This window comes from Agelaius phoeniceus, chromosome 2, assembly GCF_051311805.1.
Source record: "Agelaius phoeniceus isolate bAgePho1 chromosome 2, bAgePho1.hap1, whole genome shotgun sequence".
Lineage (NCBI taxonomy): Eukaryota > Metazoa > Chordata > Aves > Passeriformes > Icteridae > Agelaius > Agelaius phoeniceus.
The window spans coordinates 68,729,483-68,744,476 of record NC_135266.1 but is presented as its reverse complement, the minus strand read 5'-3'; the positions used below and the strand labels follow the sequence as shown (position 1 = coordinate 68,744,476).

Here is a 14,994-nt window from a genome sequence, read left to right as displayed (position 1 = left end):
AAATCAAATCCCAACCCTGACTGAACCTGTCTTTCGAGCTACTTTTTGTGCTTGGCAGGTAAGATGCATAAGGAAACAGTGAGTGCAGTTGCCAACCTGAATTTTATGGGACCATGCTAGGCTATCCTAATCACATTCATACCATTTTGCTTTGGCTTTCTCAAGTCTCTAAGAAGAAGTAGTTTTGCAACGCAAGGTGGCTCAATGAAAGCAAAAGGAATAGAGATCCTGCAAACAGACTGGTTCTGACGCAAAGGAGTTGGTATTCCCTGTTATTTCACGTGGATCCAAAACAAAATCAAGCGTTAGACAGTTTAGTTCAACTCAGAGCTCATATGAGATAATCTGATTGTGGCAAACCAAGTTGCTGAGGCTGGATTCAACTTTCAACCACATGCAGGAGTGTCCTTTCTACCACTGCTCAGTAAAGCAGAGTGCAGCAGGTACTTTGAAGTGCATTTCACTGCACAGTTACATTCACATATCCTCCAAGCAGACAACAGTGTGCTCCTGAAGGCTGTTGTGGTGGGTTCTGAAACCCTTCAGAGAAGAACTGTATGAGGGCTCTGGATGAAAAGGAAAGACTTAACATGACCTTCATCCCTCTTCCTTGCTGGTGGCCGGAACAAACTTCTGCACCTTGTATTTCTGAAATTACAGGAGTTCTATCCCATTTGGGCAGTGCTATACAGGTGAGCAGAAGAGAACAGGCTGTTTTCTCCAGAAGAAGGGGAGATGGAGGAAAGATATTGCAAAGAAAGGAAATCTTCCTCTTTCCAGCACACCCGCAAAGAGGCTAACCTGCAAACTGTAAAAGTGGTAAATAGATGTGGGCAGAGTTTCTGGCAGTGGTAGCTCTGCTAACTACTCAGACAATCTTGTCCAGAAGACAAGAGAGGACCTCCTCTACTACAGAAAATTCATATGAAATACTAAATTGCATAGAGCAGTTCCATCATTGAAGTCTTTCTTTCTAAAAAAGGAAAGCATTGCACTATCGTGTGTCATGCATTTAGGACAGCCAGCAAGGAAAATGTGATAGAAAAGCTGTTTATTCCTGGAGAGGTACTATCTTCCTTCCTCTCCAGAGCCATACAGTTTCATAGGGTTAGGAACCTGCCCCAGACAGCATGGTTTGGAAATTTGCTGTTCTTTACTGGAGAAATGCTAATTCTCTTTACTGGAGAAATGCTAATGAGCACAGCCTTTTACCCAAAACATCTCGCTGTCTGAGGCTCTTGCCAATTTGTTTGTTTGTTTTTTTTAATTAAGAAATAAGTTTGCTCCTCATGCTGAGAAGCAACTGGAGAGTCTGCTGTACCAGGGAACAAAGAGAAAATGTGAGTCACGTTTGGCAGCATCTGCCATTACACACAGCAGAAGCTGCACTTAAGCCAGCGCTTGCTAAAGCAAGTGAACTAACAGAAATAGAGTCTTATCCATCAACATCACTGCATAGGTCAGAGAAGGCAGAAGCAGCATATCAATTTGATCTGGGATGCTGTATCAAAAGACCTCAGGAGGGTTTTCACAGAATGATTCGTAACTCTAGAAAGCCTCCAGGCTATTTGAACTGAATAGCAGATGTAGGGATAGATGATACTCCTCTCAGGTACAGAATGGATTGGCTTTATTGGAAATGCCACTAGATGTTCAAAGGAAGGAAGACTACAATTAAGGCTGTCCTTTCCCTTTTACCTGAGGCTATAGGATGAAATCTGGGATGGAGGTCTGCAATCAGAAGCATTTTTGCCTTTGACCCCAAAGGAAACAGTCACAATCTGGATCACAATTCAGCCTGTGTCTAGAGTCATAGCTTGGGATCTGGAGTAGGAAAAAAATAACTACTTAGAAGAAAACTTTAGTGCTCCCTTTGGTTCTCCTTTTCTTTCCCAGGTACAAATGCTGAGCATTCGGAGGTGTATTTGTACACCTCGCTCAATAAAAAGGTGCTTTTACATTAAAAAAAATCAAACATAAAAATACTGAAAAAACCTTAAATGTGCAGAATTCAGCACAGAAAAGACAGTGACCAGACACCTGTTTTTTTCATAATAAAAATAAGAATAAAGAAATCTAAAATCAGCTAACCATCATTAACAGAAACAAGATAATACATATCATAGAATCACTGAGGTTGGAAAACATCTTTAAGATCAAGTCCAACTGCTAACCCCGTACCACCACCATATTAACCATCAAAGCATGTCCTCAAGTGCCATATGTACATTTTTTTTTAATACTTCCTGGGATGGTGACTCCATCACTTCCCTAGGCAGTCTGTTACAATGCTTTATAACCTTTTCTGTGAAAATATTTTCCCTAATACCTAATCTAAGCCTCCCCTGGTGGAACTTGGAGCCATTTCTTCTCATCCTGTCACTTGTTACCTGGGAGAAGAGGTAATGAAGAGGAGCAGACCTGAAGACAGGTGAGATACAAAATATAGAGACAAAAACTCTTTGATTTTGGTTGTGCTGTATAAAAGCAAGTGAGAGCACTGAACTCTTACTTTGGTGATGAAAGTAGGTTTCCTAAACTGAAGTGTTGGGATCTGCATCAAATAGGTGGAGAGGGCTTCTCTGTGGAAGAGCACATACTCTAGGAAGAAGTGAGGCAGGGAATACAGAGATGGGTATTAATTTGAAGGGATTCACTAGTACATACATAAAACTACCTTGGTTCTGTTTGGGAGTCCCTGGATAGAAGGATGCACAGGGGTGTAGTGTATTGTATAACAATAAAACACGTAGTATCAATCATCCCGTACACACATAGCAAAGTTGACAGTCTACTGCCAACATATCTGCAATAAATTTAACTACATAAAGCAAATTTAGTTTCCTGGATGCCTGATTATCTTTCCTATTTATCTGCACACATATTTATGGCACAAAGGCATATTTAGCAACCATTCTTTCTTTATATCTATGTGCATATCTACATATGCATGGATAAATGAGAAACATTTATATCTTCTGGCCTTCCTTCCAGTTATGTAACTGTTAAGCAATGTCTTCAGCTGCTACCCCTCTAAAACTGCTCTTCTGGTCCTACCTCACTTACAGTTTGCTGCATCTTGTTTTCATTATGCTGTAAAACTGAAGCAGTGGAGGAGGAGGGCTGTAAGAAAACCATTTGTTCAAAGAAGAGGCCCTCAAAATAGCAAATACATTTTATTGAGCTCTTTTGGTAGAAGCTATGCTCTTCTGAAAAGTTAAAAAAGGAAGTTTTGACTCTTTCCCAATGGAATGAAATTTAATTTTTACACACACATAGATATCAGAAATAGATGCTTGATTTCATATAAATATAAATATATCCAAAACCAAATAACTGTTGTACTGTGTCATAAATGTAATTCTATTTTTATGAGTGCCATATCCTTTGCTGATTGAGCGCCAAAATCTCTTTTCAACCATTTCACTTCCAAGACAAATTGTCAGTATCCCCAGTGGCATGTATTAATTTATAGATGAGCAGGATCTTCATGGGATTACCGGCTGTTCTTCACATTTACATCCTTTGCCAAGATAATATTTCATAATGTTTTCTTGAACCACTCAATTACATGGAAAAGCCTCTGTAATGACCGGTCCTTGGCTCACCTTGCTCTCCTGTGGAAATACCATTAAAGTATAATTCTATGGGTTGGAAAAACATACGTGAAGATATAAGAGTTGTCTTGGAAATACTTGGCTCCTTGTACAAGCAGCAGTAAGATCTGCATAGGGCCATATCTTTCTAGCACATTTACGAGCACTGTTGTCAGGATTATCATGTTAACTCTAGACCAATCTATTGTGTGAAGTACTTCTCATTTGACACATAAATCATGCCCTATACTCCAAAAAGCTTTCCTTGTAAGTGTAAAGGAGAGATGAGGCAACATGCCTGCAGACTGGAGAGACAAAAGAAGCACCACAGCTGTGCTTGTTTGATGCACTGCCTTTTGTGGTGTACAAATGGCCCAGCTCCTACCTAGGTTTGCAGAAATGGACTTTTAAGAAGGCTTTAAAAGGAAGGTTGTTGCTGCGTCCTGGCTGTTTACAAAGAATTTTCCTCAAGTGTGAGGTCCCAACTAAGACACTTTTAAGTCTAGGCATTTGGGATTGGGGAATGGAGAGATGGAAGGTGAGCGAGTATGCCAAGAAGTGTACATGATAAGAAAGGAATAGGCTATTAAGGAAGTTGCAGTGAAAATAAAGACCTTACCTTTAATACAGCAAAAGACAGAGGAAAAAAAGGATATGACTGGGGAGGAAAAAAAGAATATGACTGAAGCTTGGGGAGGAAAAAAAGAATATGACTGAAGTGATGGATGAGGAAAATGATCCCTGCTGTAAAGTTGGGTAGATCTGAGTGGCAGGACTGCACTCCTTTCTCACAAAGAAGCATTTAGTTCCATGTCTCTGCTGAATCCAGAGGGGTTACTTTTGTGAGTTAGGAGTCTCCTGTGTCAGATAGAGCTCCATGAACTTTAGGGTGCTTCCTACTGAACTGCATTTATCTGAAAAATTCAGTTTTAGGCAATGCATGTCAAAAAGAGCATAGACCAGAGATCAGAAACAAAAAATTATCATGGATATAGAAAATGTTAATTGCACAGGAAAACTAGATGAAGTAGGACTGTTAATCTAGAAAAGAGTGGGCTGAAACCTGAGAGTAGTTTCCAAACGCATAACGAGAAAGGAAAAATCTTTTTTCCACAGCTGAGGAGGACAAGAGGAAATTATTTTAATGTGCAAGAAACTTCAGACTACACTTTCAAGAATGTAATTTCTAATGTTAAAACATAGCAAAACAATGGTTGCACAGTGAGATTGTGGGGTCTCTGTTATGAGAGGTCTTCAATAAGAGAGCATACAAACATCTCTCAGAAGTGACATAGATCTACCTGATCCTACAGTGTGGCAAAGGAAATGAAATATAGTTTACAGGAATTCTTTAAAGCCTTTTTTTTTCATCTCTTGCTCTATTAACCTTCAAATAACCAGTTTATAACTTGTAATACAAGGTATTCTTCATGACTTGATCAGTACAATGAGATTTATATAATCAAATTTCACTTCTGTAACCTCTCTTAAAATACTGTTTCATGAGTCCAAATACTGTGCTGTGCTTTTTCAAGTGTCTTTTACTGATTAAAATAAGAGTCAGTTAGAAAGCTGAGACCTGAAGTGGATCATTACTCTTCAGGTCTTGTTTTACAACTACTTCACACACTGACAATGGCAGATGTGGTACAGAAGTTTTTCTTGCAAAAAGATAAACAGTAAAGGTATAGACCCTGGAATGGTGACAGAATGGGATAAGTAAGGAAACAAGTGTTACCTGGGATCAGTTTTGTCCCAAGGAATAAAATGAAAAACTCTCCAGGAAAATGAACCACTATCATAGTAATTGTTGCTGATTCTGAACAATCATCTTTCCTATAAATTAAGCCAAAACCATAAACAATCATATTTCAATTTGAAAATAACTTTTAAAAAGCCCAAAGACTATGTGGTTCCCAGTAGGTCATGTTCTAAAATAGCTATGGCTACACTTAAAACAGGAATTTGATATTTCTTATTTCTTCAAATGAGGCTTTACATTCAAGTTCTGTGGCACTGTAATATTTTCAAGAAATGAAGTTTCCTGGACAGTTGGAATTGATTAACCTTTATGAGACTTTGAGACTTTAGTGGGGTTGAGAAACTACAAAAAGCAAATACCAAAGGACTCAAATTTGGAAAACACTATTCCCATTCATGTCACCAAACTCACTACAGATACTTGAAAAGCAATGATTAAAAATAGCTAGACTAGATGCATGTGTGTCAAGCTGCAAGTGTTCCCAGAGGGTAATCACACAGATGTCCAAGCTCACACAACGGAAATTACAAGGCAGGGTGCCTGCCACTAAAGAGACATTTTTCCTTCACACAGAAAATGGTAGACAGTCTTCACAAAAATGCTGAGGCGTTGTTCACACAGATTAAACGTTCGAGTCCCTGAGGGTCCTTATTCTAGAAGAACTGTGAGATAAATAAAGACAGAGAATCTGAAAAGAAACAATTCTTCCAAATAAACCAAAACAGTGTTATTGGAAATCTGAATACAAAAAAATCGCAGCTGAGGTCAGGATGCTGCTTTTAGTTCCCATGCCAAATCTTCCAAAATCAACATTGTGGTTTGGCTGTATGTTATCAATAACCGCTTGCCATGCATTCATCTGACATGACTCACTGACACTCAGCTTCCTTCCTGCACTTCCTTTGGCTCTCAAACATAGCTCTGTATTCAAACTTAATTAGTACTGATGTCACACACCGGCCTCTCGCAGCAGCACTGAGTCGAGCCTGGCACTCACAGGCAGAAGCTGACAAGTAGGAATGGCCATGCACACTGGTAATGTGCCTGGCTTTCAGAGCCTGCCAGGGATACAGAAAGAGCATGAAATGATTGAAATCTGAATTTTAAAATCAGTATTAAAGCTGGGTAATTGTAAGTGTCTGAATGAATCTCTCTGCCTTGTGTGCAAACACACGAATGCAGCTGAGGAGCCAGGCCATATGGCCCAGGCAGCTCAACATTTACACTGCTAATCTGCACAGTAATAGTCTTTAGCTCTTAAACTTTCTCACTTTAATCATGAGCACATGATGCATTTTTTGTGGTTTTAAGAACTTCAGATTAGGACCCAAATAGAAGTTTTATATAATTTATTTGAGAAACCAGTAGATATCCAGGAAATTTTGCTAGGACACCAGACAATACAGGATGCACTGTCTCTGCCAGTCTACGAATTCCATTATTTCGGCAGGCAGGCAATACTAGGCTGCAGCTGAAAAAAATAAAATTAAAAAAAAGGAATACAAATAGCAACTTACTGCTGAAGATGTCAATGCAAAGCAATTGCTTTCAGGGAAAAGGAAGGCTACACTTTCTGAATACTGACTCCCAAGCTACTTTGTTGAATGTATGCTGTTATTTGGAACAACTATTTATTACAGGCATATTTGCCAGAGAAGTATACCAGACATTAAGTATAATATAAAAACAAACAAAAAAGGTGCTCTGCAATTTCTGTTTCTGGAGACAGCTTTGAACTGGCTTTGCTACTGCTAAATGCCTTATACCAAAAGCTTTTTAGGTTCATAATTCTTCACAAACACTAAGTAAAAATAGACATCTGCCCTTGAGTCTTAAGCCAACATAAAATATTTACAAGGATGGCATGACAACCAGCATGCTTCAGTTTCTGTAAGAAGTTGGAATTCCCCTGATAAGTGGAGGTTCTGTGAAGTGTTATCACACTATTTATATCAAGAGTTATAAATGAAATTCTTTCGCTGAGGTACATGTATCCAAAGAAAATACAGCCTACTTAAACAATATTTTTGCTCTTGATTTTCATACAAATTAGCTTTTTCATCTGCCAGCAAGTTCTTTCTGATTATTCTGCAATTATTTCTAATTTTTCTGAGGCAGCACATTAACGAAACAGAAAGAAATTATTTTCCACGGTGAATAAACCAACTCTATATCTATGAAATCATTTGTACTGGAGTCAAAATGTGAAGGACTCCTAAGTTTTCTGAGGGATCTGAGTGGTGATTCATGACCATGTTACAGATGAAGTACAGAGATCAGATTCATACAGATCCTTATGAAGCAATGTTGGATGTCTGTGTTATATATCCTGTATGATAATCACATGAGATCATGGTGCAGAGACACCTCCAGTGGCTCTGGGTGATGTTAGCCAAATAAAGTCTGGTTTTCAACCTCATTCTCAGTCCTGGCTCTGTCAGCAAAGCTGGCGGTGGAGAAGTAAGGATGCAGAATGTGTGAGGACAGTCATGGAACAAGAAAAATTATAAAGAAGACATACAGTAGACCAGAGAGAGATTTTAGTGAAGCAATGAAACAAGACACAATACATTATCAATACACTCTAGTGAGAAATCAACTATCTAAAAGTTGGGAACCCATGGTCTAGGTGCTTGCAATGCTGCTGAACTTCCCCTTGGGCATGCTGCTCTGAGGCCTTGAAGAAATTCCTGTAGAAGGGCTCCTGCAATGCTCCATGGGAAGAAATGTATCACAGGACCTGCAGGACTAGAACTAAAGCCTTCATTAGCACAGTGTCTTCTTACACAATGTTGACAACACTGTTCTCAAATATTCAAGTAGCCACAATTTTGCCTGCTTTTGCATTATGTGCAAAGCAATTTTAAGTTACAAGTACATGTCTTAAATTTTTGGTCCCAACAGTGAGCCTATAATGTAGCAATGATTTGCAAAACACCTGAAGAGAACCTTCAGAGAAGCAGTTAATGATAGGATGTTGTGTAATATCAATATACTTGCTCAAAAGCCATGAATCAAACAGAACAAACAAACCACCAATTCTAACCAATGTCTTCTTGAGAGGTAAAAAAACAACAACAAGAAAAAATACAATCTTCAACAATGAAAGCCATTATGCCTGAAAATCTCTGATCTATCTTTTGTCTTTCAACATGCAAGTTCATCAAGAGTTCCTTGGATAAGGTAGGGCTAAACAGAGAAAATAGATGCCTTCACCATGGTCATCAGTAGAACTGCTGCATTCTTCAAAGGTCTTGCAATTTTGTGCCAAAGTCTGCTGGAGCTCATTGTGCTGAAGGACATTCAGGGACTGAACTGCCTCCAGTAAGCCACTATGCCTTATGCTTTACCTGTGCATTCTCCAAAAGCCCAGCGCCCACTGCCTGGCTATATCCATCCCTGAAACTGAGATTTACTGTATGCTTTCCTGAGGAGTCAGTTTTGATCTTCACAATATGAGATTCAGGGCATTAATAGTTTTCAATATAAAAAGCAGCCTAACAGCACATTGGTAAAATGTCAGGTAAATAGATTGGCTCATTTCCACACTGAGCAGCATTATCATCAGGAGAAGTCTAGGGGGAGATAATGCGGAGAAAGGAAACTCAGAACCAGAAGACATTACGGTCATAACTCATACACAAGACAAAGCAAAGTGTATTTTAAAAATTATTTAAAGTGAGATATGCCTGAACACATAATTTCCCCAGGGATAGCTGGGTCTCTAGCAAGCACTTAAAACATCCATGCTCCTGGGATAAAGTTTTTTGAAGACAAAATGCTACCATGTTGATTACCATGAGAAGAAGAATAATTGATTTTCAAAAGTACATGATTTCTGGATTCAAGCTAGTCAAGAAAAGTGGTACCATATGGCAAATGTGATGGACACTGCTGAGGATCTAGCCTTGTCTCTTAGGATTCAGTTAGAATTTAACAGGAGTAGAGTTAGTGAGACAATAGTAACAATTTAATAATTTTGAGTCATTTGCTGCAGGAAAAACAAAACAAAAGCAGCAGATAGCAAGCAAACAAAGCCCTAAATCCCAAGCCATCTTTACTTTGGTTGCTTTTCCACTCCACATGCAGTTCATGCATGGTGCATGAACTGTGCAACTCTGGAAAGCTTAAGTAATTCAGGAATCAAAGCCTGTCTTTCCCAGCCTTATCTGCAACTCAGTCTTGTTCTAGATCCTCTCAGAAGGAAGGCCTATGGGGTCTTCTCCTCAAGTAGCTCCCCTGAAAGCTCACTGGGAGCTTTAGTGAAGGCAAATCTGCCAGTTATGGGGCACACACCATCTGATAGGACCACTTCATCATTCCTAGCAATCCACTGCCCTATTTATACCCAGATGTGTTTATGGCTCATCCCCAGTTATTTTTACTATATTGTTACCTTTAAGGCTTCCAAAATCCCTACACAGGTTCCCTCTTTACTGGCTATCACTCTAAAACTCAACCTTTTTCATACTCCAGGAGTTGTGCAAATTGTTTTTGCCAGTCCATCTTCCACATGTGCATCCTGCAGTGGACGTGGGAGCTGAGCATGCTGCTGATGATATGGCAAATTGTATAGTTATAGCCATCTGAACGGGAAAGCCAAACTTTCATATGCCTAAGGGGAGTGGTTTAGCAAATATATATGCAGATGGAAGCATATCAAGAGCAAACAGCTAGTCATTCATAGAATAAATATTCCCATAATAAGTGCATAACGAGAAGCGATGGTAGAGCATGCAAAGCAGATGGCTGATCCATGCAACTAAATGTGTGGGTCCCAGAAGCCTCATTTATGCTTGCACTTTCCCTTTTTTAGACCATAAAGAATGAAAATAACAAAACAAGCAATAAAAACAAAACCCTGCCCCCTTTTCCCACCCTCTTTCCCCCAAAAACAAAACAAAAAACGTCAGCCAAAACCAAAGAGAAAGAACAGGCCATTCCAGGAGATGACCTGCTTCTCCAATGAATGAGAAGTGCCAGATGATACACACTGGAAATCAGCATGAGCCAGGATCTGCTGTGTTGAAATGCCTACCACACCTGTGTACCTGTCAGTAAGACTGGGGGAACTCTTACCCTTCAGACCCTCAGCCATGTGCTACAGCTGAGTGAGGGATCTTCTTAGCTGCCAGAAGACTTTGCTTTGCAAATGCAACCTTTGCAGACAGAACAGGGTATAAACTGGGAGGCTGTCAACCACATTATTGGGATGCTGACTCACTAAAAAGTGCAACTACACTGATTTTAATGTGTATCACAGTACCCTGAATGCCTCAGACAGCAATGTTCAAGATGTACCTTACTGTATTGTAGGTCTGAAGGAAAAAATAGTATTCCAAATAATGGTATTTTGTTATATTTTATATAATATATAATATATTCTGGGTAAGGTAGGATGAAACAAAGTAAGTGTTGATGGGAGTACACAAGAGAGTCTGGCAGATCAGGAAAGACAATCTTGTCTTGATAGTGCAGGACTGAAGATCAAAAGACCTGATTGATCCTTCCAGTACTGTGAGAGACCTCATGGAGGAAGCTGGGCAATCACTTCCATTCCAACCTTCTGCCTTCCAGCTGCAAAATGAAGATAGTGTCCTTCTTAGGTCTGAAAACTTAAGTATTGCAATCCACCTCTGTGCACGTGGCTGTCTTTCTCCTGACAAAGCAAGCAGGGAATGCAAACATTCCAGAATCAGATGAAATGTACTGTTACAGAAATGCCTGTCAGGAAACACTGGGTATGAACTTAGTCATGTCTACAGAATGCTTTCAGGTTCCTACTCTAAAATGCCTGGTTTACAGTTGAAAAGGTCTCATGTCTGCTTATGTAAAATAAAAAGAATACAATCATTCAAACCTACATTCAAGAAGTGGGACAGGGTACACATTTCAGTATGTGTATTCATGGCGATTTTTCAAAGCTATAGAAAATTTACAGCTTGGTTTGCTGTAAAATTTGTTTTGAGCAAACCATCTCTCCAAATTACTGAGTATTTTAGATGTGCCATATGGTACATAATTTTAGTTTCCCACATAATTTTTGTTTACCCCATAATGAACTTGATCTTTAGAGCTGGAGAATGTCTGAGACCAGTACTGCAATATGACACGAAATGAATGACACTCGCACTCTGAGATGTCCAAGGCAAAAAAGGGGGAATTTATTTCTGAACCTCAATATTTATAGAATTCCAAAAGTAACCATGGATTGGAGGATGAAATTGACACCTCTCCAACCACACTGGTCAAACCAACAGTCCATCAATTCTCTCCTCCTCCAGAAAGGAATGCAAAACAATCATTATTTACATGAAAAGTGTGTGAGAAACTCCTTTACAAAAATGTAAACATCAGAAGGTTAAGAAGAACTTAGAAGAACAGGGCAACATGCCACTAATTCCTTTAAGAGCTTGAGGGGACCTTATAAACATAATTTTTAGTATCCTAGAGTATTTCATGTCTTAAAGGGAAAAAAAAAAAACATACACCTTCCACAGGCTTGTTTGATATAAGAATGTCTACTATACACATACACTTCCTATCCATGTGGTTTGATATCAAGATTGGCCTGGATGATTTTATTGTCTGGACAATCTGGACCTACTCTAGTCCTCACTACAAGTTTTTAGTTCAGTCTGAGATAATGCATTAAGTCTTGGAATTAATCTCTATTGTTGAACCTCATGAACCTCTGATGTGGTGAAAAAAATTAATCTTGAATTTCAACCACTATGGGCTGTATCTTAAATGATCTGGGAATTATGGATATTTAATGGATATGATACATATTTCTCAGAAAAGATCATATCATGTTCATACCTGCTGTGAATAAAGCAGAAGTATTCTTCCTTTGACAGCACTCCCCAAGTAGCCCACCCAAACTAGGGATGTACACTCCCTGGACACCACCGCCACAGCCACTGTGAGAAAGGCTGAGTTACTTCTTTTGCAACCACCTTTGTAAGATTCCCCACTAAAGATCACTCTTGTCCAATAGGCAGTGACTGGGTGGGCAGCTTGGCCACAAACTTCCAACGCAGCTACAACTGGAAAAAAATTTCCCTGTCCCAATGAACTTTGTGTCAGACAGTCAGCAAAACCCACCATACTCTCATTTGCCACATCCTAAGAGAATGGCATTGCAGGAGGACAGTAAGTGTGTTACATATGTGCCACTGAAGACGACTGGAGCCACAGGTATGACAGCCTAGCCAGGGGTCTGGGGAGCAAAAAATGTTTTTTTTCCCCAAGAGGCACAAGCTATTCTTGCTGATGACACTTTAATCCATTCACCACAGTTGGAACTCCACATCACAGAGGCATACACAGCTGGACAGTTAGGCATCAAAATCAATCTCTCTCAGAAAGAGCAGGCCAGCCAGTAGAACATAAGTAAACTCAAGCTATTATGTCTTAAGGAGCCTTCTCAAAGAGGTGCATACAAAAAAACTCAGTCGTTAGTAGAAAAAGTAATTCTTCTGATATGTCTTAATAAAAATATACCCTGAGGAGAGAAATGCCAATAAATCGACACAGAGCTACCTACCACCCTAAACTTCTGAAGAGACTGTAACAAAGGGAGGCTCCTCAATTAAGCAAAGTCAACAACTCTGCAAGCCTCTGTCAGAGAAGAATCAGACAATCCTGACCCTGGGTTGAATTCCTGCTGTGATACAAAGACTGAAATACAAGTCCTTGCTGAAACTTCAGATACACTGTCAGAAAACAACACTTCAAGAAAGCAGGTGAGAAATCCTTGAGGTACTGCCTTGGTACAGGTACACCTTGGGGATTAAAACTCATTATAACCATTTATTGCCAAAATTTCTTCTTCTTTTCTTTATATTGCTACGAGGGATAGGGCTAGGGTGAACAAGACACCCAGATCAGGTTCCCTGTTTAAAGATTTCATTAAGAAGTAAGGGTACAATCATACCGTGTTACACTTCGAGCTTACGTTGTTTAAGCTCTCACTAAATTCACTCTGCAAACAGACTGACTGACAAGCCAGCACAACACAGAACACAGTCTGTAAGAATACAAGGATTTGCATCTCAAAATGCTCCAACTGTACAGTCCAGGACCACCGCTGTCTAGAAAGACAGTGATGTCTGACATCAAAGCACAGTTGTGTTAGGATTGCACTGCCTGAGCAAGGAATAATTTACAGAGCCACGGCTATAGATAGACATCTCATTAGGCAGGTTATCTGAGTTGAAATTTCAAGAACCTTTAGGAAACTATTTTTATACATGAATCAAAGACGACTCCATTAAAAAACCCCAGCGATCAAAAGAGGTCAAGGCTTTGGATTTCGCACTGCATCCTGAGCTGGTGTGTCAGCAGAGTGATGCTGTGCACTGCTGGGAGCAGCTCCCTCCCCACACTGATCCAGAGGGAAGAGTGCCACCTGCTGAGGTCCTGCCAGCCTTCCTGCTTCAGTCCTCTCATCATCTCTGTCCACATCCACCCTCCTCTGCCCGTGTGATACTCCATGTACTTTGGGGTACCATGTGCCTTCCATCGACAGAGCTTCCTGCTGTGCTGGAGTTAGTCAAGGGAGTGAGGACACATTCAGCCTAGGAACTTAAAGGAGAATAAGATTCCCTTTTCACCTGAATCAGGCTGCAAATATCCTGGGAACCAATCTGGCAGGAACTCTGTTTTGATGAATTTTCTATTTATCTGTACAGGCATCCTTCGTAATGTAGGCACAACCTTGGATTTGTTTTAGTCAATTTACACAAAGAAATGAAACACGTTTCTTAGGATACTCTAGGAATAAAGAAAAACAGGCTACAGGAATTAATATCATTAATGGAACTGTGACTTTTGCAACCATGATTGCAGAGAAGATGAAAGTGAACATGAAGGAAAATACCCATTTCAGTGTCTGTGCAACTTGCCAGTCCCAAGGGCATTTCAGAGAGCCCAGATTCTGCTATGGCCTCAACTGCCAAAAGTCTTTTTGGTATTTTTTCCAGATAAACTTGTGAGATATGTAACTAGCTCTGTACATGCTCAAATTAATATTTAGTGTGCAGGCTGAGACACTAGATGAAACAGGGAGTCTGGAAACCAGGACCTACAAGAAAAAGCTAGATGAACCAGATTGACCCTGCAGAGGGAAGGCAGAAGGCAAAGAACAAGAACAGAACTTGTTCTGCATACTGACGATGAACACAAGAAGATATTTTACACTACGAAAGCATAGTAAAATTTTCTAATCATCAGTGGGGTACTGAAATGAATTTGAACAGGCTTTATAGTCTTTCAGTGGAGGTCTTAAAAAAGATTTCAGAAAAACTTACATCAGGGTGACACAGGTATAGGTGATTCTGATGTGGTAAAGGGGAATAGCCTAAAAACCCTCTTGAGGTCTCTCAGACTGTAGGTTGCTGCAGTTCCTCTCTGAGGCTGTGCTAACTCTGTTTCAGTGAGAACTCACAGTCCAAGATGGAAACTCCAATTTGTTAGCTCAAGTTTTAAGACATGAAAGTCCTTCTGAAAATTTTCAACCCAATTTGCATCCTTCTAGCTAACCCAAAATGTTCTCAAGCTTTAATTGGGTGGTTCATCTGAAAATTTCTACTGGGACATGTCGCAATAAAGAAGCTTCAGCCACTTTTATTT

At 39.7% G+C, this 14,994-nt stretch overlaps 1 protein-coding gene across 3 annotated transcripts in view; it reads right to left on the bottom strand.

Moving 5' to 3' along the window:
* Positions 1-14,994, bottom strand: part of STARD13 (StAR related lipid transfer domain containing 13) — a 243,359-nt gene that overhangs the window by 183,653 nt on the left and 44,712 nt on the right. The gene's annotated exons all lie outside the window — the stretch shown is intronic.